This window comes from Ursus arctos, unplaced genomic scaffold, assembly GCF_023065955.2.
Source record: "Ursus arctos isolate Adak ecotype North America unplaced genomic scaffold, UrsArc2.0 scaffold_11, whole genome shotgun sequence".
Taxonomy (NCBI): Eukaryota; Metazoa; Chordata; class Mammalia; order Carnivora; family Ursidae; genus Ursus; species Ursus arctos.
In genome coordinates this window covers 56,161,572-56,188,920 of record NW_026622775.1, presented here as the reverse complement: position 1 = coordinate 56,188,920, position 27,349 = coordinate 56,161,572, and the positions used below count along the sequence as shown (strand labels likewise).

The 27,349-nt window shown below is 44.0% G+C and overlaps 1 protein-coding gene and 1 long non-coding RNA gene across 4 annotated transcripts in view; one reads left to right on the top strand and one right to left on the bottom strand.

The window, feature by feature from the left end:
* LOC113245527 (uncharacterized) overlaps positions 1–15,302 on the bottom strand; it is a 47,788-nt gene extending 32,486 nt beyond the window's left edge. Inside the window, exons 1-3 of one of the 3 annotated variants that reach the window (XR_008958666.1) lie at positions 14,200–15,302; positions 2,158–2,378; positions 1,889–2,050 (exon numbers count right to left, since the gene is read on the bottom strand). This is a non-coding gene — a long non-coding RNA (uncharacterized LOC113245527). Of the gene's footprint in view, positions 1–1,888; positions 2,051–2,157; positions 2,379–14,199 lie in introns of those variants that run through there. The other 2 variants (XR_007187968.2, XR_008958667.1) reach the window with 2 other exon arrangements.
* Positions 15,303–15,403: 101 nt separating this feature from the next.
* The window catches only part of MFAP3L (microfibril associated protein 3 like), a 38,952-nt gene continuing 27,006 nt past the window's right edge, over positions 15,404–27,349 (top strand). Inside the window, exon 1 of the mRNA XM_026485617.4 lies at positions 15,404–15,656. The gene's annotated coding sequence lies outside the window, so the exon portion shown is untranslated. The remainder of the gene's footprint in view (positions 15,657–27,349) is intronic.

The window sequence follows — 27,349 nt, the reverse complement described above, 5'->3', positions numbered from 1 at the left end:
GGAATTAGGAATACAGCATTATTTAATCATACTATGTCCTGTAACTTCATGGCAAATGTTGACTAAATTTGTTTATTCAATTAACTGCAAGAACATAGGATAATACATGTAGGTATTAAGTGAATTCATCATCAAGACATTTCTGCATTGCAGACACAAAGTACAATGTCTAGACCATTCCAAATTATAATGGGGGAAATAATATATTTAAATATTGATTTCCCATTAAGATATTTAATATATTCTGTCTTCCTATGTGAGACTTGTATAATTTTATATTGCATACTCCTGTTTCACTTAATTTTTTAAAAAATGCTTAAAGTTTTCACTCATTCTACATTTAAAAGTATATTTCACATACTATTCAAAATTAAAATGGCAAACCCCATCAGATAACCATGTCAAATATATGTTTACTCTTAAAATATATGTTGAGTCTAGCAGAGTAAGATAACACATTTTGCTTTATTGAAAATAATATTTCTCTCTTTACCTTACTTACATTACGACGACTTCCGGCTTCACTAACCAAGGTAATAAATTAAGAATGCCATCCCCTAGCAGTTTCTTGGGCATTAAGAAGGAAAAGAGAAGGTTCCTGCCTTCGAGGAGCGTATAACCATATTACAGAGACAAGACCAATAGAATCTTATGTTTCTGGGAACCTTCTACAATTCCTAAATTCATGATTGCATATACGTTCCCTTCGAAAGGCTTACATTATCAAAGCGCAACACAGCAGCTAGTTTGACTTTTGAGTAAGGAATGGTCAGCTAGGCACTGCGTAACTCAGTTACTCATTACCACCTCACACCACAGCCCAACCCCCACACATTCACACATCCACTCTTCAAAATTCAGGTGATTAAATTTGCATCTCAGAAAAGTTTCATGGGCCTAGGTATCCGAGTTCCTTTTACTTACAGAACCAGAAAGTGTTAATCTACAAATGCCAGGCAGCTAATAAATGCATGACATGATAAAAACATTAGGGGGTATGTACATTTCAAAAGTCAGGTAAGAAAAGTCAGGAGACAGAATGGACCAAGTCACAGAAGGCTGGGGGTGCCGGCGACAAGTGCGGAGCTAGCCGTGCACGGGTGAGAACAGCTAGGAAGATTTCCTGACGGCGATAAAGGTGAACTGGAGCTAGCATGATGGCAGAGATTCAGAGAAAGAAGGGCCATTTGGGTTCGGAGAGAGATATTAGAAAATATAAAAGATCTTTAATTATTGCACAACATTTGGAAGACACTTCACCTAATTTAATTTTAAAAATCATGTGCTCTTTGCTGCCCGTGAATCTCCTTAGAGGGTTGTATCTAATAATTAATCTTCTAGGATTCTACTGGTGCTAACCCTCCCTAAGCTGATTTTCTTCATGCCAACTGCATTGTTATGGATCAAATTGTGTCCCCCCCCACCCCCCCACCCCCCCGGTGCCCAAATCCCTATGTTGAAGTCCTAACTTCAGTAACCTCAGAATGTGATCTTACTTGGAAACTGGGTGGTTGCAGATGGAATTACTTGGGATGAGGTCACAATGGAGTAGCGTGGCCACAATATGACTGGTGTCCTTATAAAAAGGAGACATTTGGACACAGACACACACCCAGGGAGAACACCATGGGAAGACTGGAGTGAGGCTGCCTCAAGCCAGTGAACCACCGGAAGCCAGGACAGAGGCCTGGAACAGATCCCTCCCTAAGGCCTTCAGAGGGAGCATGGCTTGCGGACACCTTGATCTGGGACTTCTCGCCTCCAGAACTATGACACTAGTTTCTGTTAAGCCACTCGATCTGTGGTACTTCATTACAGCAACCTTAGAGCTAACTAACCACACACATCAACCAGAGCTCACTACCTTGACCCAGTATTGGACACGTACAAACGGGTACAGTGAGATCCAGCAGGAGTTTCCAGATGTAGTGGTGTATTCGAATTGCAGATCAGGGGACAAACTGGTTCATGCCCAGGCTGTATACATCCAAAGACTCTGGGTAAATCTTCTTTTGCCAAGTTGAAATGAAGTGTGGCTGCTGGTGGAGGCCTGTGAAACAGCAAGAGGGGCCAGATGAGGCTGCTCTCTGGGTTCCCACACGGGGGGGGGGGGGGCGGGGAAGGGGGGGGGGGCTGTGTCCCTGCTCTATCAACTACCCGGTTGTTTGCAGCATCAGCCTGGTGCGAGGCGTTCACAGTGCGCTCCTTGAGTTCCTCTTGTTCTTGCTCTAATGGCGGATCGGTCAGCAGATGGACTTCCTTGCATGGCAGGACTGGGCTTCCGGCTCTGACTGCCAACCCAAAAAATGATCCAGAATACTCCTGACCCTGATCCACACAACTATGACTCTACCTTTGGTGGCAGTACTGTGCTGATCCTGAAAAACAAAACAAAACAAAAAACTGTCCATATCGCTCTGTTTATTTGGTGACTTACTTATTAACTGACATCCCCATTTCTGAAAAGGACGTGAGGTGCCTTAAAACAAAAACACCTGGCCAACAGGTACCTTATGAACTCTATGATGGGAAATGGACAGGGTAGCAGCTACCCATTCCATAAAGTCTATTTTTATGGACTTGTCAGGTCTTCCCAGATACCCAGTGGAAACATATGCCCGACTGTGCTATTAGAATGACATGTGCTTTCAAACTCTGAAATAAGCTTTATCAGCTATCATGTTACATTTTACACATAGCAGACAACCAAAGGTAAACTGATCAGTGTAAATGGTAGAGAGAAAGGGGGGAATGTTCCCATTTCTCATTCTTATTATCTGCTGATTACATTTCCCTATAACAGGCTCAGTAACACAATAAACTCCTCATGCAGGAAATTTCACTTTGTGGAAAATGTTTTGTGTGTGTTTCTAAGTTGTTCTTGTATATACTCTAAAGGTGACAGAACTCCTAAAAGAGACAGAAAAAACTCTAAGAGCCAAATATATAACGGAAGAACAAGGAGTGCAAAAAATAGAAGAAATAAAAATGAATGGAGCGAATCGTTTTTACTAGAGAAATAAGCATACAAGCACTACAACTCCTTACAAATTTTTTACACAGAGAACTGCAGCTCCAGCAAAGAGGCAGGGGTGGGGGAATGACTGACAACATTTAAAATTTGTAACAAATTGATTTTTTAGGAAATTTTTAAAGAAAAAAACAGAATCTAAGAATTTCAGTGAGAGCAAGTGATCATAGACTTTTTCTGTAAGAGATGTTTTGAATTATCTTAGAGTCTCAAAATAAACAAAAAACCAGAACCATTTCTTCAAGAAAGGTACATGTGGTACAGTTGCATTCAAAACCCAGTCCCATGCATACCACGTTCAAACTGCATGGCAACACAGCCACTCTCTCCCAAAAGATTCATTTAATTGCATCCTTACAAAAAAGAAAACATCTCAGGCCCTCATGCTAGCAGCACATTGCATTAACGTGACACTAATGTTGGCCCTGTCTGAAATTGTCACTCATTTGTCCTGCTGTAAACTGATTCTTCCATATAAGGGCATGGGTCAGCGTTGAGACTATTACCCTGAAGGATGACACTATGTTCTAGACAAACGTTTTCTGGAAACACATGGTCTTAGTCAGCTCTGGCTACTATAACAAAATACGATAGGCTGGGCGATTTAAACAACAGACATTTATTGCTCACAGTCTGGCAGCTAGGAGTCTGAGACCAGGGTGCCAACGCGGTCAGGTTCTGGTTAAGAGTTCCTTCCTGGCTACAGAAGGCTGCCTTCTGGCTGTGTCCTCCCATGGCAGGGAGAAAGATCTTCTTGTGTCTCTTGTAAAAAAGCGCTAATCCCAGCAGGGTCCTACCCTTAGGACCCGACTACTTTCAAACCCACTCCTCATGCCATCACGCTGGAGGGGGTTAGGGTTTCAACATAGGAATTTGGGGAGGACGTTACTCAGTCCATAGCACACACACAGGATCTATCCAGTTTTGCTCCCCTTTTGAAGTCCTCTCTCACGTAAATTATTCATCTGTGCACAGTACACAAACTCAGCAGAACCCACGCCAGTGGGTTTTGAGCCTGCACTTCGGGCTAAGACGGGAGGGCACCTGCCACCTCAATAGTGATGGGATGCTGTGCACATTTGTGTATAGGGCTTCTCGGCAACAGGCAAACACCATACACAGTCAGCACATTCACACACCAGATCTCAAGCACTCAGAGGAAGGGTCAGTGCACACATTTTGTAAATGAAGTGGAACTCGCGTGGTGGGCTACACGGCTGGGAGGAAAGTAGCATTCATGGCAGGCTGGCCAGAGGAGGCTGGCTGGAGAGGCAGTATAGAGGACACTTACTCCCGAGCAATTCAGTCTGTGGAGGTCCAGCTACTCTGCCCCCAGCAAATACCAGGCCTGTTGGAAAGGGCCTCATTATATTCCACTCTGGCTGGAAATATTAGGTGGAATTAAATGAGAAGAGCACAAAGATTCGTGGAGTTCATGGACTCCATGCTCTCAATCATTCAGTTTTTATCAACAATATGGCTAGTAGCAGTGCTCTTGTGATCATCTTAAAACACTGCACAGACTCCTCCAAGAACCAGAACAAGGTGAAATCAAATTCCAAACATAAATGATATCCTGGTTTTCCTGGCACGCTGTAGTATGTTGTGATCGGAGACCAGTAATCAACCAAACAGACCTTCATCGAACAGTTCGAACTGCATCAAAACCTCTCTGTGCAACCCCTCTCCAGTGGGGCCACAGCAACTCTCAAGTAATCTGACTGAATCAAAGAACTGCCACCAACTCCCAGTGTCCCTTCACATCACAAAACCCCTCCTTATGGGACAAAAGGCAGTGGAGCCCCTGACTTCAGCATCCGATCCCTGTAAGACACAGAATATATGAATCCTTGTTATGTTTAATCCTCAGAGTATCAGGCATTTCTTAGGCACTACAGTTACAGAGATTTAATATTAAGCCAGAATGGAGTCAACCCCGTGGACAAGATGGAACATCTGCTTGTCTCCCGGTAGGCTCCATTCACCTGGAAATTTGATAGGTTCTTCAAAACAGATGGATCTGACGCCCAGATATTTACATAGAGAATTTCCTTTCATCCCTCCCTTTGGAAATAGGTTATATACTCAAACAGGTATGTTAAATTTTATGGTTAATGGAAGGGATTTTCTTTTTTCTTATTTAAATTAATTAGCCAACATAGAGTACATCATTAGTTTCAGATGTAGTGTTCAATAATTTATAAGTTGCATATAACACCCAGTGTCCATCACATCACGTCCAATAATTTATCAGTTGCGTATAATACCTAGTGCTTATCACATCACGTCCTGGAAGGCATTTTCTAGGTTAAGTTTTATTATACACTAATTTTAGAACCCAACCTGACATGAGAGCCCTCCCCAAATACCAACTTGCTTCTAACCAAATAATCATTCTTCTTTTTTTAAGGCAAACAACTATTCAAAATGCAGTCATTGCCTATTTTCTGTATACCTCCTTTCCTAATATAGACTAGTTTTTTTAAAAACTGTATAAATCACTATTAAGCTCATATTTTAATCAACAGACACTTAGCAAACACCTACTATGTGCAGGATAATACCGTGGGCACAGAGCTTGCAAGAACATGAGCTGTGGCCTCTATTCTCAGGAGTTTTAACTAGTTTGATGAGCAATGCATGTTAAATGTAGCTTGCACAATAAAACAGTTTTAATGTTGTACCAGATAAAAATAAAAATCACTTCATTTGACGTTTAGGAAAATTCTTTATACTGATTAAAAATGTAAAATTCATTATATTTTTATTGTTGCTGATATTTATTCTTGCTGTAGGCCTGTCACTGAAAATTCATTCATCATGCTTAATGGTTTTATTAATCTTCCACTATAAATAACTCACGGGATAAGAGTCACTCTCCAATTTGTTTTATAGCTGACAAAAAAAAGGCACCCTAGTTCTTTTGTAAAGGAACTGTCACTATAAATTATGCCATGTTCCCAAATTGTAGACAAATCTGGCATATTTGTTTTCTATAAATTAAAATGTATGCATTAGACTTGATTTTCCCTCTTATTGAAATTTTAGTTTCACTGATCCAAAATATTACATCTAATTCATTCTAAAACTCATGAATTATATGGCTAATTTATTGTGATGACCTTAAAAGCCAATCATACTGAAACCCATAAAACATTACTCAATTTACCACACCCTCACAGGTGTGCTAGTGAGCCACAGTCACCTTAATGTTTAGGATGACACAGCTTGACAGTTAATGCCACAAATAAAAAATAATCTCACTCTAAAATTATCAATATGCATTTACCGATATTAAAGATAATTATTGCATTAAAAAGTTGCATGCAGTTGATAAAGAGTATGAAGTGGAGCTATACATACCCCCTTCTTAAATTCCTATTTCCTATCACTCCATGGCCTCACCTCTAGACCTTCTACGGAACTCACAGCTCTAATCACAACTCCAGATGGAGCTGTGGCTCTGAGAGTCCTACTGGCATTTGAGGAGCTCTGAGGAAATCCCCGGGGTGATCCACAGGATGCCAGATAGCTTTACTAGGACTGGGGCAGGTATACGAGTGCCCCCGCATTAAAAACCAGCAGGTCATCAGCCCGGGCTTGGTGAAGCAGAGATGGTAAGAGCACAGGGGGAGAGTCATCTCAGCCCCAACACCAGGCCTCCAGGTGGTGCCGCCATAAGGGATTGGGAGGTGGGGGCAAGGGGGAGTTAAGGGCAGTAGCAGAAGACCACTAAATACATTCTTTCGTCACCCTTAACCCTGATGACAGAAGACAGGGGCCAAGAAAGAGCTAGAGTGTGAAGCAGGACACAACACTCCTGGTCCAGGGTAACCCTGAGCACCCAGCTCCCTGTGTTTGGACTTCAGCCTCTTGGCCCCTTACCACTGCCTGATGAGAGTGCCACATAGACTGGGACCCTCTCCTACAGCAAGTGAGACCCTGTGGAGCCAAGGGCAGGCGGGGCTTTGGGGGAAGCTGGAGAAGTTGAGCTAGGGAAGCCCAAGAAGGGGCCTGGGAACAGAGCAGCCTCTCTGAAGCTGCCAATACTATTTCTCAATGTGGTTTCTTAACAATTTAAATGCATTTGTAAGTAGATCTCACAAACTGAAAAAGGTGTGTTTTTGTACTAAACTCTGACATTGAAGAGCCAGTGATCCTTGAATTGTGTAACTTCTATGTTCCTGATTTGCCGGTCGTATCACATTTTTAATACTTTAGGTTAGATAACAACTACTATTTAAAGGAAACCTATGCCTGAGCCTGCATTGTGTAAGAAATAAATTGACCCAACCATTTACGCATGTGGTCTTTGGAAACTGTCCTGGAAGTCGGGCGACAGGAATGGGATCTGGAGGACTGCAGCCTGGCTTGCGTCGGAGAAGTCTCTCAGACTCTTCCCATAATGGCTTCGGTTCCTCATTTCCCCATTAGTCTTCTCATGAGTCTTCCCATAATATTATGAAAAGAAGGCAAATAACACTCTCAAGAAAAATAGTGTGAGGGTAAATGCAAGCAAAGATAATAGAGACAGAAATCCAGATTAAGACCCTCATAAGAAAATCAGCCTAGTTCCAAAAAGAGCACGCAGTGACTTCAAAATACTGAACTTCAAGCTTTAAATGAGTGTGAGACGGGGGGGGGGGGGGGGGGGGGGCTGTGATTTTCCTATGGATGCCTATTTGGGGGCTCTTTTGTAATACTACCATCTCCAGAAATCTCTTTGGTTCTCCTGCTCTTCAGGTGCCCTTAGGAATGGGGGCCCCGTGCCAGATGAATTACAGGCTGGTAAAAGGCTACAGAGTGACAGGTGGTTCTGCTCTGAGTGAACTCATTACCTACCATGTCTCTTACGGGCAATAAGCAATAGTGGACTTTTAATGTAATTAAATGTAATATTCATGTAACAGTAGAAGATACCTAAAGACGGGCTGGGTACGCCCCTTTCAAGCTTAGTCCATTTTCAATAATTAGTCCTACAGGCCAAAGCAGACACACAGAATTATAAATCACTGAAATCAATCACATCAAGACAGATGTGCAGAGTCCTTTTGTACTCCACTCTGTGTTCTCCCTGTCATTGCGAGCCAATGCCATTACGCTTATTAATGATTCTTAGGTATACCTCTGAGCCACCTCACCCTACATTCTATACTTGTGAGCACCAAATCGTAATTTCTGCTCAGTTTAAGGAAACCGGCCCATTTAGTTCATAAATAGAATCACAGAATTCCTCAAGTTTTAGGGATGGTTAATTTCAAAATTAAGCCACCTTTAAAATTCCTACAGAAGCAAAAAGGAAGACTCGTTGAAATTAATAGCAGAAAATGCTGTTATATATATAATTAACAGCTGAAATTATAAGAGAGAACCCATAAACCATAATGCTGAAAAAATAGCCACTATTTCTTAGGAACCTTCTTCAAAATATTTCACGCTCTCAGCCCTACACTGATCCACAATGTTTTAGCAGCCTTTTGTGCCAGCTGACCCAAATCAGGGAGAAACCTGCTGGTAAGAGATCCGAAACACCTCATCAAAAAGAAAAGCAGAATCAATGTCATACAGACTGAGGCCAAAGTCTCAATGGCGTTTCTGCCCAGTCAAGCGACTGATGGCATTTGTATTTTAAAATGCCTGCCTCCAAGATACTCCAATGTGTAGTTCTAGCACCAGTATCCAGCATGTAATTGACTAAAATTTATTGGCATCTATTATATGTCAGAAAATATACTAGATTGGATTGAAAAGACTACTAAAGAGAAGCTGTGAAACTTATACATGCCTGAAAAGCGGGTATAGTCCAAATGGAGAGACCCTATTCCCTTAGCCTGATAACCACAGCTCTATCATAACCCCCACACTGTCCCTAAGTGACAACAACGATCCGTAAGCACACTCATCCGTGGTGGAGAATGAATCAAACACTATGGTTCCCATAATTACATGTAGAAATTGTATTTATTATTTGGGAAAGGGAGGGCGGAGATCACACAGAAGGGGTGAGTTTCAATCTCTTAGAAAACTTCATTCCTAGGGTTGGCTTAAACCACCACTGTAACAGCATCAAAAGTAAATTTCAGTACCCTCTCAGCCCTCACCCATGGTGACAATTCACTTGCAAATGTCCAGAGTGTTCGAGCTCCCCACTATGAAGCCTCGTGGGGAAGGGCCTGGGCTTTGGACCACAGCTTTATGGAAACCTGGCCTAGCAGAGGGGGAGGCCCTGAGAAAGGAAACCAGATCTCCACATAATGAAGACCTTCCAGCCTTCCATTGTCCTTCAAATCCTACCAAATGAAAACCAGTTCTTTCTACCTACCACCGGGCCAGCATCTTATTCTCCCCATTCTTGCCTCCGTAAGTCCCCGAAGCCCCCAAAAGAGCTTGTGCTCCCCCATCACCCACCTCATTCTCCCCTCCCTGCCCCAGCCACACCTTGGGACTCCTTCCCAGCCTCTGCTCTCACAGAAGCCTGTGTCCAAACAGAGATTTCTGGTGTTACATTAAACTGTATGCTAAAAAGAAAAAAAATCCAGATTTCCCTTCCCTTCCCTCTCAACTCTAGTGTATTTACTACTCAAGAGAGAGAGGCATGAAAATCATCAGCACGGAAATGGAAATTCACCTTTCCGAGTTTATTTTGGGTCTCTCATTGTGCAGATTTATCAGGTTATTCCAGCTGAGGTCACAGTGATGCTGCGGACGTTCTCGGGCCTGAGCAGCATTCTGAAGTTGGTACTGTGACCTCCCTGTCAAGTGTCAGGGACAAAGGACTGTCCTTGTGGGACTCCTGGAGAATATGCTGGCTTCCTTTGGATGTTCGCTTTCCCACTTATTGGACAGTGATTTGTTTGTTTGATTGCTTGGGTCTCTCAACATTGACCTCTTCTACCCTATGGCAGGAAAGTGGATGTCTGGCCTTTCCTCTTTCCCAAGGAAATTATAAACTAAAACAAAACTTCAAGCTATGTGCAAAACATAACTTTTCTAGAATCCAAAAAAGAAGCACCTGTGAAGTCATTTTTTACAAAGGGGTCCCTGCAGGGCTCACCCTATCTCCCCGGTTAGCCTTTCTTGGGCCCTTTTCACACCTCTCTTACCAAGGGGTCCCCTCTTCTCAACTTCCTGTGCAAATATCCACATTCAGAAAGCCCCTACACACTTGAAAGGATTCCTGGATTCATCCCTTTTCCTGCCAAAAATTCATCCCGAAATGTGACTCACTGTGTGCATGCAAGCCCTGACGACTGGGAGGCTTGGCTGCAATGGCCATTAATGTCCCAGACTGGCAAAGTGTCCAGGAGGGCAGGGCTTTGGTGCCGTCTCACAGGAAGGTCCAGGAAGGGCGTGACCCTTTGAGCTGGAGCTTCTGTCCCATGTGAGTTGTGGGCATGTCATCTGCTCTCCTGATTGTTGCCTCTGGCTAACTGGTTAGACCACACACACATGAACACACACAACTCCAAAGAACCAACACAAATGCTCAGGTAAACCCATAATGAGGAAGGGAATATTTTTCTAATATTGACTCATACTTCTCAAGATGCTTCACTCTCCTTGGCCAGCAAATCACAAGATCGTGGAGAGAAGTATTTGTTTTCTTTTATTCTTCCCCCATGTGCCTTCCTAATTGTGTCCTTTTAGACACCCAGGAACAAGGAAAAAGCCTAATGTAGGGTCATAGAGCCTCACTGTCCTCTGATAAAGGGGGTAAGGTCAGAACTCCCACTGTCTGACTCACCGTTTGTCAAAGGAGGCTGAACTGAGTGAGGACAGAGGTGCTGGCAAATAACATGGGGCCTATATGGTCACTGAGTAAAAATCCCTGTGTGCTTCAATACAGAGAAAAACAAGAAGCTCCCTTACTATGGGCTCTTTCATATTCTCCAGGATCTAAAATAAGTGAAGGCTATTTAATAAGCACAAACATGGATGACACTTTTCGAAATGGATTGATAGCCTCTCCACTCACATATATCTCTCCGGCAAAGAAAACAAAAAAAAATTATTGGGGCTACTTGAAGTTGTGGACTAACAGTTATTATTTTTCCTATTATCCATATGATGTAGAGCTATATTTCTCAAACACAGTGTGTGAAATCCCCTTGAGGGCTTGTTAAAATTGCTGCCCCCAAGACCACTCTATCCAGGAGGTCTGGAAGGTGTTCCTCATCCTCTGGGGTGGTTCTAAAGCAGCTGGTCAGTCCCCTCCATAGCTAGCTCTAGGGGCTCTGGGCAGACAATGGGAGCTAGAAGAACCGAAAAAATTATGTTCATTCCTAAAGGGTTAATCTGCTTTCCAGAGGTGCCATACTTTCAACAGAAAAAATAAACAAAATCTATTCTACAGACTCACTATATAATTAGAGGACAATAACAACCCCATGGAAGAAAACACAGTGATAAACAACAATGGAATTTGTGGATTAATTAGCAATACAATGTTTAGCTTTGTGCAGCTAGAGACTGATAATACAAGGACATCAGACTTGCTCACAACACACTTCCTGGATTTCTGAAGCTAAAGAAAATTCACTGGGTTTAAGGTCAAATCTGAGATCTTGCCTCTATTACTCAAAAAAGCAAACCATTCAGCAGGTTGTATGTGACATGACTTTGTTCTGGTATTTTTTTCTTTGCATTCTATTTACAATACTCAGGAAGCATTTTAAAAATTAACAAACTTTAAATATTATATGGGTACAAATGTCGATTATTCATTTATTAAGTAAATGTTACTGAAAACTGAAAAACAAAGATACAAAGATGATTGAGACAAGCCCTTGCTGTCACATTGCCTACAATATAATGGAGGAGTTGAAAAAAAAACAAACAAACAAGGTTAGGTGTCAAAATGAAGACAAAATATATGGTATATAGGTGAAGTGTTCATGAGGAAGTCGTCTTGAGGAGGTCACAGGGCACCAAGCCTGAACTGGACCTTGAAGCCTTAACAGTTGCCAAGGGATGAACAAGTGGAAAGAAGAAACAAAAGAACTAAAGGAACATGGAGGCATGAATTTGCATAGCAAGTAGTTCGGACTGGCTAGGATATGGGACTGACTGGAGACTAATCTGGAGAGGGAGACAGGGGCCAGTTCATGCTTAAAACTTGAACTTTATCCTGAAGGCACTATGAATCCAGACACTAAGGGCTTAGCAAATATACTAACATATAATTTGCTTAGAAAGTAAAGTCTGAGGAGGCGTGGAGACTGGACTGGAGGAAACACAGGGAGAGGGAGGACTCATTTGGAAGGGATGATGGGCCTGAGAGGGCAGTGCAGGTGGAGGGTCCATACGCAGAGATGTCTAAGGGTAGGGTGGACGTGCTGGTGGCTAGCTGGATGACAGAGGAAAGGCAGATGGGTGAATCAAGGATAACACCCATATCTGTGGTGTGCAGAGCTGAGAAGATGGGGGGACCAGTAACCAAGTTAGGACACATAAGTAGGAGAGCAACTACAGCTCTTGAGTTGTGTTTGGGACATATAGAGCTCAAATCTCCTGAGGGTCACAGCAATTAAGGTATTGGTAAGATTACATATAAGAGTTCAAACTCAGGGAGATTTGGAGAGGAATATGATGTTTGTGGCAAAGATAATACTCAAAATATTAAAACCAGTAGAGACAAATGGTCAGGCATAGACAATGACCAATCAGAATAGGCGCCTGATGGACCAGAAAGAATTGGCAGCAATTAACAGCTATTATGAACTTATGTGCACACACCAACTGAACCCCACCTTGGTACTGACTGGTCATCAGATTGGAAGAGCAGAAGGGAAAGCAGAAGGGAAGAGGCCACAGGACAGAACATCTACAATGGGGTAGTGCAAAGGAAAAGAATCCAGAGAACGAAGATGAGAAAGAACCATCAGAGAGACAGAAAAACTAAGAAAGTTTTGTGTCATGGAAGACTGGTGACGAGGAAGCTTCAGATGGGAAGGAATGCAGTATGGACTATTAAAGTGATGTCTTACCCATCTTTTCCCCAGCCAGACTATTTGCGGTATAGATATCTGTAGGGAACAAGAGCAGCGCTCAGGAGGTACCAGGAACAACGGAGTCTCAAAGCTGAGGGATGAGGATGACCAGCACAAGTTAGAGTCTGGGGGGAAACACTTAAGTTCTTCCCAGGAGTGACCTTCCTTTAAAGATGGTGTCTCCAATCATGCTGACGCTGAACCGGGGCTGGATGAGAGGGAGGGGCTTAAATGAAGCCAACCCTTAGTGAAGGTATCTCCCCCTATCACACCGACCGACACTGGGCAGCTGATCCATCTGCCCGTTTTCCTCCTCAGACAGAAAACAGAATATGCCATTGACCTGCCTGGTCTCACTGCAAGGCTCTCTCTGGGTTCTTGAGTATATTACCTCAAGCCTGTAAAATCTCTTCCCTGTAATCTTTTCCACTTCAGTCTTCTCTTCTGTGACAGAGCATTAAAAGCAAATTTCCCACACCTGCTTCAAGCCTATTTAAGATAGCATGAGAGCGGGGCGCCTGGGTGGCGCAGTCGTTGGGCGTCTGCCTTCGGCTCAGGGCGTAATCCCGGTGCTCTGGGATCCAGCCCCACATCAGGCTCCTCTGCTGGGAGCCTGCTTCTTCCTCTCCCACTCCCCTGCTTGTGTTCCCTCTCTTGCTGGCTTTCTCTATCTCTGTCAAATAAATAAATAAAATCTTTAAAAAAAAAAAAAAGATAGCATGAGGGCATTCTGCCCATTCTCTGAGAATTTGAAAAGAGATGGACAGAAGTCTCAGTGAACACAGAATTGTCGGAAGGAAAAAAAAAAAAGGAATATACTACTCTGGAATTATCTGAAAGTGAGGACAAACATTTAATCTTTGATAAAACAAGAGAAAATTTAGGATTCTGGTGCAAATGTAAAGAACACTCGAAAAAAGATTTAGGTTTCTTTAAAGGAAGATGGGCCGAGAAGTTCTTAGAGCTAAAATGTGTTATTATTGGAGATGTCATAAAGCCAATGTTAAAACATTATTTCTAATTTTAATCTTTTAGGGAAAAATCAGGGTTTGAGTCACTTATAAGTCAGATCCCACGCATCCACACCACACCCCCAACACGAGCCTGGGTAGAAGCGACCTGTCCACGTGTCGAAGCTATAGCGCAACTCGAGGGCCCTGCTTCCACCCGCCTCCTGACCTTCGATGTCGTGACGAGCGAGCGCAGCTACATCAACCTTGGGCAACGAGATGCAGCCAGCCGCGTGCGGCATTCTGGCACTGTCCGGAGCATGCTCAGTCGAGTCCTGACCCACTTTGCAGGTCCGAGCTCCGGGCAGGGGGTCGGAGGTGCTACTTTGTTCCGTTTGCCAAGGACGGAGAGAAGGAGGAGAGAGACTGGGAGTTGCTTAAAGACGCCTCTCCCCCTTGTCAGCAGTCCCTGACCCGGCGGCGGAACATGCCCATTCTGGCACAGGAGCCACCGGGAACGTCAATGTTGAAAATCCACCTTTCCGGATTTTTTCAGCAACCAAAGGAGAAGTGGGCGGTACTGGAGTAAAAGGGTAGGGCTGGGGCGTGGCCAAAGGACGGCCCGAAAGGAGGCTGGGAGGAAGAGCCTGGTCGGGTCCCCAGAAATTGTCTCCCGCAAGTCTTAAAACAACAAAAACAATGGGGGTGGGGGGGGGGGTTGCTGCTTACATTGCAGGACTGTGCCGCCGAAGTTCTGCAGGCGTTTTTAAAAAGCGATTTTAGAATAACATATAAAAAGCACCAGATTTCCATTATAGAAAACTCAGAAACTGTAATCAAAAAAGAAAAAATTTAAAAATCCTTGGAACCCCACCACTCAGAAGTCACCAGTGAACATCCTATTGTACTTTCTTCCAGCCGCTTCTGTGTGAGCTTTAGAAGTGACAGCAGAGTCACCCGGGAAGGCCCGCGAAGATTTGATGGCCAGGTGGCTTCACAGGTGGCCTTGGAGATAGGGTTAAGTCCAGAGGCTGAACGGTTGGTTCTCTCCCGTGTCCCAGGATGGGATCCTAGGAAACCTGTTCCTGGGTGTCCCTGAACAACAATGCGACGCGACGCTCAGAAAAGTTGCGCTGGAAGCCCTGGGAGCGCCCTGCCCCCCGACAATTATCAGTCACGCTGCCCAAGCACCACAGCGTCGGAAATAAGTGCCCTCGGCTCCAGCAACACCCTAGGCGTGCTTGAGCGGAGCCCGGGGGACGAATCCCGCCCCAGAGCTTGCGCCCGCTGAATGAGAGACTCCCCAACACACTTAACCCGCCCCCCTCCTCCGCCGGCGGATCCCGCTGCTCTCACAGGTTCGCCCGGCCGGCCAGCTCCGCCCCGCGCCCGTGGCTGCTGCGAAAACCCGGCGGCAACACCCCTCCCGGCCCCGCGCCTCCGCGCCGCTCGGCGAGCCGCACTGGGCATGCTCGGCACCGGCCGGCTCCGGCTGCTGTAGGTGGGAAGCTCCGCACTCTTGGCCGCCCGCGGTGCATCCCGCATCGCTGCCCGGCTCCGGCGGAGGCAGCTCGCCCGCAGTAGGCGCTGCCGGGCGTCGGGCGCGGAGCGTGGAGCGGCGACAGCTCGCAGGCTGGCCATGGCGAGGGGCGCAAGGCGGCCACCTGAGTGGCGCGGCGGCGTCAGGTTAGCAGGGGCGCCCGGACAGCAGGGGCGGCTGGGAGCGGGTGGCAGGGAGCCCCGCACGGGGTAGGCGGCCGGGTCGCTGCGGCCGCTGGGGCCGAAGAACTTTCGGGTGCTTAGGCTGGCGGAGCCCAAGGAGGAGGCTGCTCGCTGGAGGCGCCGTGAGGTCCCAGTAGCGGGCTCCTGGGGGTCGCAGGATGCTTCGAGATCCCTGCGGGGCGGGACCCGGGACCCGGGGGGCTGGTGGGTTGGGGACAGCCACCTCTCAGGCTTGTGCCATAATCTTCCTACGGCGAAGAGCGCGGTGTCTACAGTGTGCTGCCGTGCAGCCTCCCAGACCTCCGGGGGGCAAGGGAACGCCAAGCAGCGGCGGGGGCCTTCGCCGGACTCCAGATCGCTCGGCTCACCGTGCCTCAGTTTCCCGAGGACGGGGGTAGAGTGTACTGTCCCGTGGCCCGGAGGCCTTGGGTTCGGGTTCTGCACCCAGAGCCAGGAGAGTGCAGCGTCCTAATGCTGCAGGAGTGCGGGAAGCTGTGGGTGCAGCAAGCCGCCGCCTCGCGACTGGAGCTCTCCGAGTTTGTCGCATTTGACTCCATAGCAAGTTGACATCGAATTGCTTCATGGCGTGGAATGGGGAAACGTGCTTCATCAAAAAAAAAAAAAAAAAGTAATTGCAAAGCCGATTTATTTTAAGCTCGACTATTAACTTGCCTTCGCCTCCAAAAAAAAACTTGGGCTTGCAAGTTGCAAGATTTATAAAAGCAAGTTAGCAAAAAAAAAAAAAAAAAAAAAAAAAGAATGTAGGTCCATTATCTGCTCATACTGTAGAAAACAATCTATTATGGTTGAATTGTCATTGTTTTTAAGGATACTTGTTAGCAGAAAAGTTTGGTTACTGTAGCAGTCTTTATTTTGTGTTAGCTTATATTAAGAATTTGGAAATCTAGCTTTGGAGAAGCTCAGTGTTTTTTGTAAAGGTTTCTCACTTTTGCTTCTAGATGAAACACATTTTTTTTCAGTTGCTACTATGCTGAACATAGTAAAATTGTTCAGGATGGAATGCAAGATGGAAGAAGATTTATATTCAGAAGGGAGAATGTTAGAACGATGTAGTTCCTACTGGCATTTTACTTTTACGGAAAAATGCAGTTTGTAGATCCCACTGGGGTTTGTACTGTTGGTTCTTCCTAAAACATTTAGTACCATTACCACTCTTAGGATTATTGTATTTAATCGGAGCAAGGTAAACAATCCTTGTTCTAGCGGGAACCTGTTCTACCTCTCAGGCTATATTCTCAAGCCTGTTTCTGTAAGTACCAGTTAGTAGGTTCAGTTGTTTTATTTATTAAGCTTATTACAAAACTTCTTGTTTGCATTCTTGACAGACCTTAATAGACTTTGGAAGTGCATTGACTTTTCATTGGTTTGTGAATAGCCTTCAATGTTTGTTCTGGCCCGAGATGGCTCCAGCTCTAATTCCAGATCCCCTGAGTGATTTCCCCAGTGAGCTTTATGCTTTGCCTATACATAACCGAGATTTAAGAACAGGAAAGGCTTGAAATGTCCACACAACAATAGCAACAACATGATCAGTATTTCTGCAAATTAGGCCGTTAGTCCTGTGTTAGCCCAATTGGTTGGTTGGTGGTGTTCATTGCTCCTAAATGTACTTCTAAATACATTCACAGAAAAATTTAGAAGTTTGAAAAAACCAACACAAACACTGAGAAATTGCACTTCCCTTTTCTATAACAATGCATCAACTTTAAAGTCTGCCTTGCAGTACCGCATACGAGCGCAACTAATCCTGTAGACCCCGTCTTGTGCTCTCAGGCTGCATCCCAAGTGGCAGTCGGTAATGTCTCCCCTTAGCCTTGGCTGCTTCTTGACCTAGAGGGGGAACCAAGGCCTAAGATTCCCTCTTTGTGAATGTGAGGTTTAATACGGATCAGGAGACCCCCTTTTGGATCTAAAACATCTCATTTTTTCAAGATTAGGAAAAGCAGTGAAATTTAACAAAAGGCATGTTTAAACACTGCTTATTGCCTCGGGAATTCCACAAGAGAACGGAGTTTCCCAAACTAAAATGATGAAACCTGACAGGATTTAGGTTGGAGAGGGGTTTTTATTATTGCTAATGAAGAAAAAATAGCAAAGTAGACTTTGTATTCAAATTAGGAAACAGGTGATCATTCCTTCTTTTTTATGCCTGTTGGGTTCTTTCAACTCAACTGCTAGGCGCGTAATTTTTCATTTTATTTCCGTGTCTTCAGATTTCTGTACTGTATGGTGTTGTGAGTGACATTAGATATTCATAGTAAACTACTGGCCTTTAAAAATAGATATTCCTGCGTTGGTGTGGCCATAATTTATTCAACCTCTCATTTGGCTTGTAATTTAGATAGTGGAGCAGTTGGGGCTATTTATTTGAACTTTTGTTCTTTTTTTTTTTTTTTAATGAAAAACTTCCAGATACTGAAATACCACATAAATATTGTGGCAAAGTGGCTTTAACCTCCATTGTAGTATAGTCAGATTTGTTAGATGAGTGTCATTTTTCGAAATTCAGAAATCATTCAGATAGTACCACTTCCCTCACCCAACCAAGTGCTTGGGCTGCAGCTTGCCCTTTTCCAGCCATGCCCAGGAGGACACTTAAAACTGACATGTTGTGATCCATGACAACTTACATTAAAGTTAGAAATGTCCTTAAAAAAAGAAAAGAAAAGAAAAAAAAGAAATATCCTTAGATGTGAATGGTTTAAGTTGGCTCTAATGCCTCCCTGGAATGGTTAAAGGATTAAGGAGTTTGATTGGTATTGTGTTAAGACCTAGTTAAGAGCTGTCAGAACTAGTTTCTAAGCTGTACTCAAAACAGAAGCCCTGTAAATTTACTGTCTTGCCTCTGCCTCCACCTGAGGTCTTCACTCATTAAAATACCACATTCATTTTTCTTCCCCACAGTCTTTAATAGTTAGGCCCCAGGGGCTGCAGAAATGAATAAGACTTAGTGACTCAGAATCTAGTCAGAGAGACATACTTGAGGACAAGTAAACTATAATGTAAGGTAAGTGCTCCAGGAGAGGCATTGTACATGGAACTGAGGAGACAAGAGAAATGAGCCCTTTGGGTTGGAAGAAGGGGGTGATGAAAATAGTGACATTTCCATAGGATCTTAAGGAATACCTAAGGAATTTAGGTAGAAGTCTTCTAAGCAGAGAAGTGAACTCTCCAAGCAGAAGGAACATCACTATGGTTGTTAGAATAATGGCCCCCTGAAGATGTCCACTCTGGGCCATTGCAGATGTGATTAAGTTGAAGATTTGGAGATGGAGAGATTATCAGGATCATTCAGTGGGCCCAGTGTAATCACAAGAGTCCGTACAGGTGAAAGAGGAAAGCAGAAGTCAGTGTCAGAGTGAGGCCATGTGACAAAGATTCGACTGGCCATTGCTGGCTTTGAAGATGGAAGGGGGCCACGACTCAAGAATGTGGGCAGCCTCTAGAAGCTGGCAAAGACAAGGGAACAGATGCTGTTCTAGAGCTTCCAGAAGGAAGGCAGCACTGCCAACTCTCCGATTAGCCTAGTAAGATCCCTTTTGAACTTTTAACCCACAGAACTGAAAGACGATACATTTGTATGTTGAAGTCACTAAGTTTATGACTTAGTGCACAGAAAGGAGCAATAGAAAGCTAATACAATCATTATGCAAAGAAAGACTTGGTATGATGGAATAAAGGGCAGAGGCAGGAGAAGGAGAATGAAACGGTCCTTTCGTTGTGATGAACTTGATGCCATGCAAAGGAGTTCGGATTTTATCTTATTACGTATAGAGAAACGATGGGAAACCAGCTAAGCATTTTAAAACAGGAACATGCAATAAACAGACTGCTGCCAGATTTATCCTTCTAAAAAAGCAATCAATGGCTAAACCCTAAGGTTCATACAGCTGTTTGACAAAGGGTGTCTAGCCAGAGGTGGTCAGTGACAGAAATCTGGAACCCACATGGTATAGAATTCTGTTCTCTGAATTGATCAGAGATGGCACTTGTATACATCTTTGAAATTAATAGCTTAAGAGACTCTTATTCACAATTTGTAATAGAAGAAGGTCATAAAAAGTAAAGCAGAAGGACCACGTCACATTTTGACTGCTTTGTTTCTGCCCATTGTCCTCTTAGCAGACAGCCTCTCTGCTGGCTGTATACCATGCAGACATGACCAGAGAGCCATGAAAGCTCAAATCTAATGCAGTTAACTTGAGATGATGTAATGTCACCTGGGCCAGCTCTGACCAGTTGCTCATAGCTTGTGGGGTGTTGTGGGCTTGTCTGTACAAGCTGGGAAATGGCCAAAATCAATTAGCATGCTTGCTATAGGCTCCGTATTTGCCAGGGTATGGATGAAAGCTGTGGTACTAGATGACCCAACTTCTGTAAGAAATTCAGTCATTCTTTCCAGACATATTTATTCACTCTCTCTTAAGTACAAGGGCTTAATTTCTGTCTTATAAAAACTTGTAGTCTGGTCGAGTTGCCATCTCTGTGTCTGGAAAACCTCAACTGAAGAAATCTATCTTAGTGTTACAAGAGTAGCTCTGAATTGAAGCTAAACTATATGTTAGAAAAAATTGGTGAGAGAAAAATACACTTTTCAGACAACATGGTAAAGGAAGCCTTCGGCTGGCAGAATCTGAAACTGGAAACAGTAAGACTTGACTAAGAATCATCTTAATAAAAACAAAACTGTGTATCTATATTGTCTAGCTCCCATTTATATAACTTTATAAGATTTTTACCCAAATGTCCTTATAAAAGGATGTAATAATTATTGTTCGCCACTGTAAAGGACTAGCTTAGTGCAAACCATTCCTCTTTCTTGAATCTTCTCTGCCTTGGTCTACTGGGATACAGGCCCCTAGTTCTCTCCATGCTTCTTTTCTTTTCTTTTTTTATTGCTCTTTCACAAAAGAGAGGGTTTGTCTCTCTTTTCTCTGAGTTCCAACCTTGGTTTTCTCATCTTGTGGTCTACTGTGTTCCTTCTGGGTGATTTCTTTTTCCTGATGACTGCATCACTAGCCCACACACCAGTGTCTCCAAATCTGTATTGTCAGGTAAGTTTCTCTCATCCCTTCATTAATTAATTCATCAATACATTCAACAAATACTGATGACCTGAGAGCTTAATGGTGGGGCAGACGTGCACAAAAATCATTGCAGGGGGGAAAAATGAAGGTATGGGTTAAGATCAGTGAGAAGAGCAGTGTCCAGGGCTACCTGGGGGCGTCCTGGAGGGCTTTTGAAGCAAGACTTGAAAGCCAAGTAGGGGTTTGCCAGCCGCGCAAGGTTATGAAAGGCAGCGTGGCCAGCTGGAGACACGGAGGGGCTGTGGGGAATTCGAGGCAGCCAGGAAAGGAGAGGGGCAGGGGAAGCTGCAGAGATGAGGTTAAAGAGCTGGATAGGAGTCGGATCATGAAGGATCATGTATGTCCTGCCAAGGACTTCAGTTTCATACTACTGACAAAGACATGGAGTATGTCTTAAGTCAGATCTTTGGGAGTCAGCTGATTTCGGCAACAACCTGGTATGTGAATTGGAGGCAGGCAAGACTAGAGGCAGGTCAGTGAGGAAGGAGTCTAGTAGAGAGGTGCCAGTCAGAGATGGTGAGCACATAAAGTTGGGAAAAACCAGGAATGTGGTGGCCATGTGAGCAGGGAGGGAAAGGAGGCATCAGAAGCGACTCCCATGTGATTGGATTGTCTGTGTCGGGTGCTGCAGAGTGTGGAAGGCACAGTCTCTTGAGGGTTCTGTGAGCACAAGGCTTTGCAGGACCAGAGACACCGACTTCCACTGCAGGTGCTTAACCAGAGGCACCTAAAGCAGCAGAGGAGCAGGGAAGCCCAAACCCACAGCTGTGTGTGGAGGAGGAAATCAGAATTTCCTTGCTGGGCACGTACTTTGCAAGGGAGGCATCAAAGAAAGAAAGAAGAAATTGATTCCCTGATGGTTCATCAGCTTCTGGGCAGAAGTATTTGGGGATGCTAGTGAGGCTGAACGATATTGATATGAGGTAGACTTCCCTAATTCTGGACTAGAAGGTAACTGTCTTAGAGGCTGGGCTGAAGTTGACTCTTTGTAATCTGTGGAAGAGAGAAAGTTTGCTGAGCAGGTATTTAAATATAATTCAAAATCTTTCCTTCCATTGAGGATTAGAGTTGGCTGATGATGCCAGGAAGAGTGGAAGAGAAGGCTTTGCTCCTTAAGGAAGTAAATGGGTTGGAATAAAATGTTCCAGAATTGCCCATTGATGGGTCCCACCCAGTTCAGGACTGGAGGGCCCCAGCTGAGGCTAATTCACTTCATTTGCATCGGTTTATTAAAGCACTACCTCTCCTAGACAAGATGGGCTGCATCTGTTCCAGGGTCTGTACCATTCTGTACTCTCTGGGAACTAGCAAGGACAATATAATATTTGTGAAAGTGGGAGCTATTCCAAGTTGACCAGTTAATTCCTTTCTTCCTAGTGGCCAAGCTGCCCTGTAAAGAATTAAGTAGATGTATATATAGGCATTGTGTTTTCTTACTGAGGCAAAACCCACTTTCCTTGGTCCTCAGCATGGGGAGGTATTTGAGTGAAGACTGCATCAGTATTTGGCTCCAAGCTTTACCCAGGACTTTTTTTCTGGGTCTTCACACCCCAGGATGGCCATGGGATGGTTTGAACATCTAGTAACCTTGAGATTTCTTGCTTTCCAGCTGCTAGTGCTAACTTCACTTTGTAAATGTCTGCTTCATTACCAAAGCCAGGCCCTGGGCTGCATTGCCCTTACTAATTGCCTGTGCTTCTGCTCTTGCCCTCTCCCCACCCACCCTTTTGCCATTCCTGTTGTCAGTCCTAAGTTGGAGGGAAGGTTTTTTTTTTTTTTTTTTCCTTCAGGGTTTGGACAACCCTGGATTATTTGGTGTCTGACTGAGTCTTGCTCTTATTAGACTTCCCAAAGGTCACTTGGTTTTCTGCATCTTAAAACACTTTTGAGGAACTTGAAATTAATTTCTAGAAAACATTTGAGTATTACCAATACTTTGCTTCACTGCAGGCACATCATTTCTCCCTGTGCGGCTGGGCCCAGCACCTATAGTGGACTTTTGCTTCCCTCCTGCCTTCCTCGGGCATCTCATCTCTACCTCTGGGTTACGGCTATCTCCCCTTCATTCACTGGTGTTTTAGTTTTTACTTCCTAAGTAATGGATCATCTGTCCCAGAATCCTCCTTACCATTTCTCCTAAGGAGCTCTAGAGGCCCCCTTATTAAATAGAGTTTCTGGAGGAGTGCTCTAATATCCCAGAGTTCTTGAGATGAGGATGCACATCAGATCCATTGCAGAAGCCTAGCAAAAACATACTATAACACAGATTTTTATTTGTAATTGGCATGCCGTGTTTATTTCCATCCCTACTTGTCTAAACTAAGCCATTACTCCTGCTGAGAAAACTATCATGTCTCCTTTATTCATCCTTCAGGATTTGACCAACCCCAGGGAACATTCTGTGACCTTTCCAGCTGGCCCTCCTCTGAATGTCTGTGGTATTTGCCCAGTTTACTGCTTAATTGTATATTGTTTGGTGTGCAGTTATCACCAAGATTCTAAGCACCAGTAGGGTAAAGAACTGGTCTTAAAATTTTTTTTAAGCCCACACCAATTGGTACTAAGCTGATAATAGTGGCCTCATAAATACTTGGGAGTTCAGCTTAACTGATACAACTGGCTCCTAATTTTTTAATCACTTAGCTGAATCTGACTGCACAGGTGAGAAATCATTAAGATATCTGGCAATTGTGCTCAGGGCCTTTTCCCATCAAAGCTGAGAGAATAGCAAAGCTTCCTTCAAAATTCTGTGTGGCAATCACTGAACCCATATTTTCAACTTTTTTCTGGTTTTTTGTTTAGTTAAGGTAATTTTCCATGTTGTCGCACTGAAAAACACTTAATTTGGGGGAAAGATTGATCTTAGGATATGCACTAAAGTCAAGCTAGAAGATTATTTGGATTCAACCAAATTTTGAAAGATAATTGATTTTATGTCCAAAATTTTTAAATGGTTTTTAAAATAATATCAGTATTTTGAAATCGTTAATTTTAAATAACAATTCTGACAGCTTGGGTGCTTATAACATTTAGACAGTTTGGCCAAGCTGTGGTGTTCACTCAGTGATAACTGTACAGGGGTTACAAGAGCAAGAGAGTGCGAGAAGACAAGGTTCTGTGAGGGGCTTCTCCTTGTGGGTTGGTGCCTTGGCCTCTGCTGCTTTCACCATTCAGTGTGGACAGAAAGAACCACTGGACCTTGTCCTAAGGTAGGGCCATGTCCTAGGGTAGTGTGAGACTCAAATGGGATACCATCCGTGGGAGTGTTTCATAAACCGTAAGTGCTTAGGTAATCATAAGGGACATTGTTATTGAGCTCTTAATAACAAATCAAACAGGGTTTGAATTACAGGCTCTCTTCTAATCTGTTTTTCACTAAGATCCAGTTCCTAGTGTCTATGAAAAACACTTGGCATATGCGATTCAGAGAAATATTCATTATGCAATTCCACTTTGTGATAATAAGCTGGTAAAGGAGGAAGGAGGAAAGGCTTTTTTAACTACCCTCTTCAGTTATTGAGCATATTTTTTCAAATAGATGAAATTTTACTCTGCTGAAAGAAGAAACCCCAGGTAATCCAGTTCCTACACCGTGAATTTGAATGGCCTTAATCAAACAAGCAGAGAGATAAGAAGTAAGGGATGGTTTCGACATTTGATGTATAAATTAAGTAGGCGGTTGCTTTTCATCTCAACAATAAAAAGAATGTATATTTCGGGCATAGAAAATAGTCCCCAGACACATTACTCATGCCAGACAGCAGCCCCAAGTCCTCTGACGGACCCTCTCCCTCAGCCTCTGCTCCCGGGCTGTGTTGGGAGTAGCTCACCTCTCAGGGCTCCCTGTAAGGAAGGATGTGTTTCTAAAGACTGACTTTTAAAGAAATCTTGGTTTATATTTTAAAGTTAGTTTCGTGGTAAGGAATAGACCTAGTTACCCAGAATTTCTAAGAAATGGGTAGAATTTGCGGGAAATGTAGGGCGAATGTAGATGCCCCATAAGTTAGTAATGTGTCCAAATGAGAGGGCATAGAACTAGTATAAATTCACTCAACAGATATCCAAGCCCTTGCAATGAGCAAAGTATGTTTCTAGACATGGGGATACGACAGCGAACAGTGTCAACAACAGAAGTCCATCTGTCCAGGAGCTCATATCTTAGTAGGAACAGGATAGTTCACGGTATGAAGGCACGGTAAAGGTGACAAGGACTGATGGGGATTGGAGGATGCTATTTTTTGTAAGATGACCAGGGAGGGCCTTGCTGATGAGGTGACATTTGAGAAAGGAAATGTAGGCAGTGCGCCTTGCAGGCATCCCGGGGACTTATTTCAGATGGAAGGAATAGTAAGTGCAAGGGTTCTAATATATCTGGCACATTCCAGGATTGGCAGGGCCCAGTGTGGCTGGCAGGGAGTAAGAGATGGGTAGTGAGGTCAGAAATGAAGATTGAGAGGCTGCTAGGGGCCAAATTGTAGAGGCCATGGGAAGGCCTTCTCTGGCTTTTACTCTTGAGCAAAGGACCCCTGGAAATATTACATTGAAATAATTTAAAAGTTTTTGTGTTTTATTTTCATTTTCTTGAAGCATCCCCATGCCTAGATTGTTACTAGTCATTAAAAAAGGGAAAAAAGAAAAAAAAGTAACGCATGCCTGGTTCCTAGGACAGTCAATAAATATTTGAACACCAACCACATTTTATCATAGTGGAATTTCATGATAAAAATTATACCCCCCAAATGGCAAGAGCAGACCCAAGACCTCTCTGTAGTGAATTATCAAGTGAAATGAAGGTTTCAAGGCCCCAGCTGGGGACTGTGTTATGCCTTGGCCAGCCCCTCAGTGGTCTAGCCCTGCAGGAATCTGATTCATCTCAGTAGTGTGGTGAGGGTGTCTGGAGGGTGTAGATGGAGGGTCCAAAGGCCTTGGGAGCTTGAGGCAGTTTTCTTTTTCATTATATCGCTTAGGATGTGAGGAACACTCAAGAAGTTGCCTTCCCTACGGAAAACAAGTTACCATGTGCCGTATGATGCCCAAGCTGGTTCCTGGGCCATCACCAAGTCCTGAAAGGCTTGACAACCACAGTTCTTTGTGCTGATTGAATTTCCTGCAGTGAGATCTTCACTGTACATAAGAAACTCCTTGCTCGTTCCCTCTTCTTCTCCTCTTCTTTGCCACTTGCCATTCCATCCCTCAGCCAGCCCCAGCCACACTCCTGGTTGTTGTGGTCATTGAATGGTAGCTCAAAAGGAGCCTAAGAGATGGGCCTGCAGCTCAGAGGGATCAGCTGACTCCCAGAAGTTATCTCCTAGTAAACGGCAAAACTGAGGAAAGGAGTTTGTGGGTTTTAACCCTAAAATGCTAAACTAGTGCCCTCTTCCCAGCTCACCCCAAAATTTCTGTTCTTGACTTTAACCTCAGGGTCCATCCCATTTCTTATCCCAGGAACCTAATTCCAACCCTTTGTTGTATTATGAGCTCAGTTCTCTGGCTGCAGGGAGTCCTGTAGCAAGTTCCTCTTCACGTTGGCTATCCCGTGGCACACTGGATACATTCCTATTAGACATTGCTCTGTATCTTGTTTGGGTATTATTAATACTGTCCTTCTTACTCATGATAAGTGAAATAGCTTTATCACGGGCTGTCCAAGCACAAAATAATCAACCACCCTCATAATATCACATCAATAGAAAACTGCCCACAAGTGCATTACATCTGGCCAGTTGGGAAGCTGTCTGTGTCAAGTGGGGAACTGAGAAAGGCACTTTCACTATGAAGGCCTTAGGAGTTTACGAAGTACACCAGAATCCACAAGAAAATGTAATTGTTGGCAATTGCCTTGGGCCATATATCCGATTTAGGAAAGCATGTTAAGAACATTGCTTCTGATTTATAGAGCAGTATACCCTGCTGCACGGCGGACATGCGTCGGCCTCTTCTGTCTGGGCAGAGAGCTGGCCAGCCTGGATCTGCAGGCAGGCAGCTAGGGGTCAGCACCTCAATAAAACCTCTCCTTGATACCATGGGATCCCCTGGCCATTTTTCCAGGCCGGAGAAGAGTTCTTACTCATTGATGTGTCCAGCCTTCCAGATGCCCATCAGCCCCTGCCTGACTTCACTCTGGACATAGGGGCTTATATACTAAGTACATCAAGAACTTCTGAGGAAATGGGCTTGAGATGAAATCAAAATAAGAACTGAAAGTTGGCAGAAGTAGTACGATAGATTAGCAGATGATATAAATTAACTGTACTAGAAAGAAAATGTGAATCTCCCTATACACACACTCCAAGTGAGTAGGGAAAATATTTTGAAAGGACACAATTAGTTTTTAAAATGGAGGAGATACTGGAAAAATATCTTGTGATAGGGACAGGAAGAGAAAGACATACACAGAGGTGCTTCTGAGCTGGCTTTAGGTTTTATAGGTGTATAGACTCTGATAAGTGATGGTGTCAGAGATTCAAGAAAAATGCCAAGCCAGCATCTTAACCCTTTTATCTGCATTGTAACGTGTTCTGGGTATTGAGCTGGTAGCATAAAGGCACC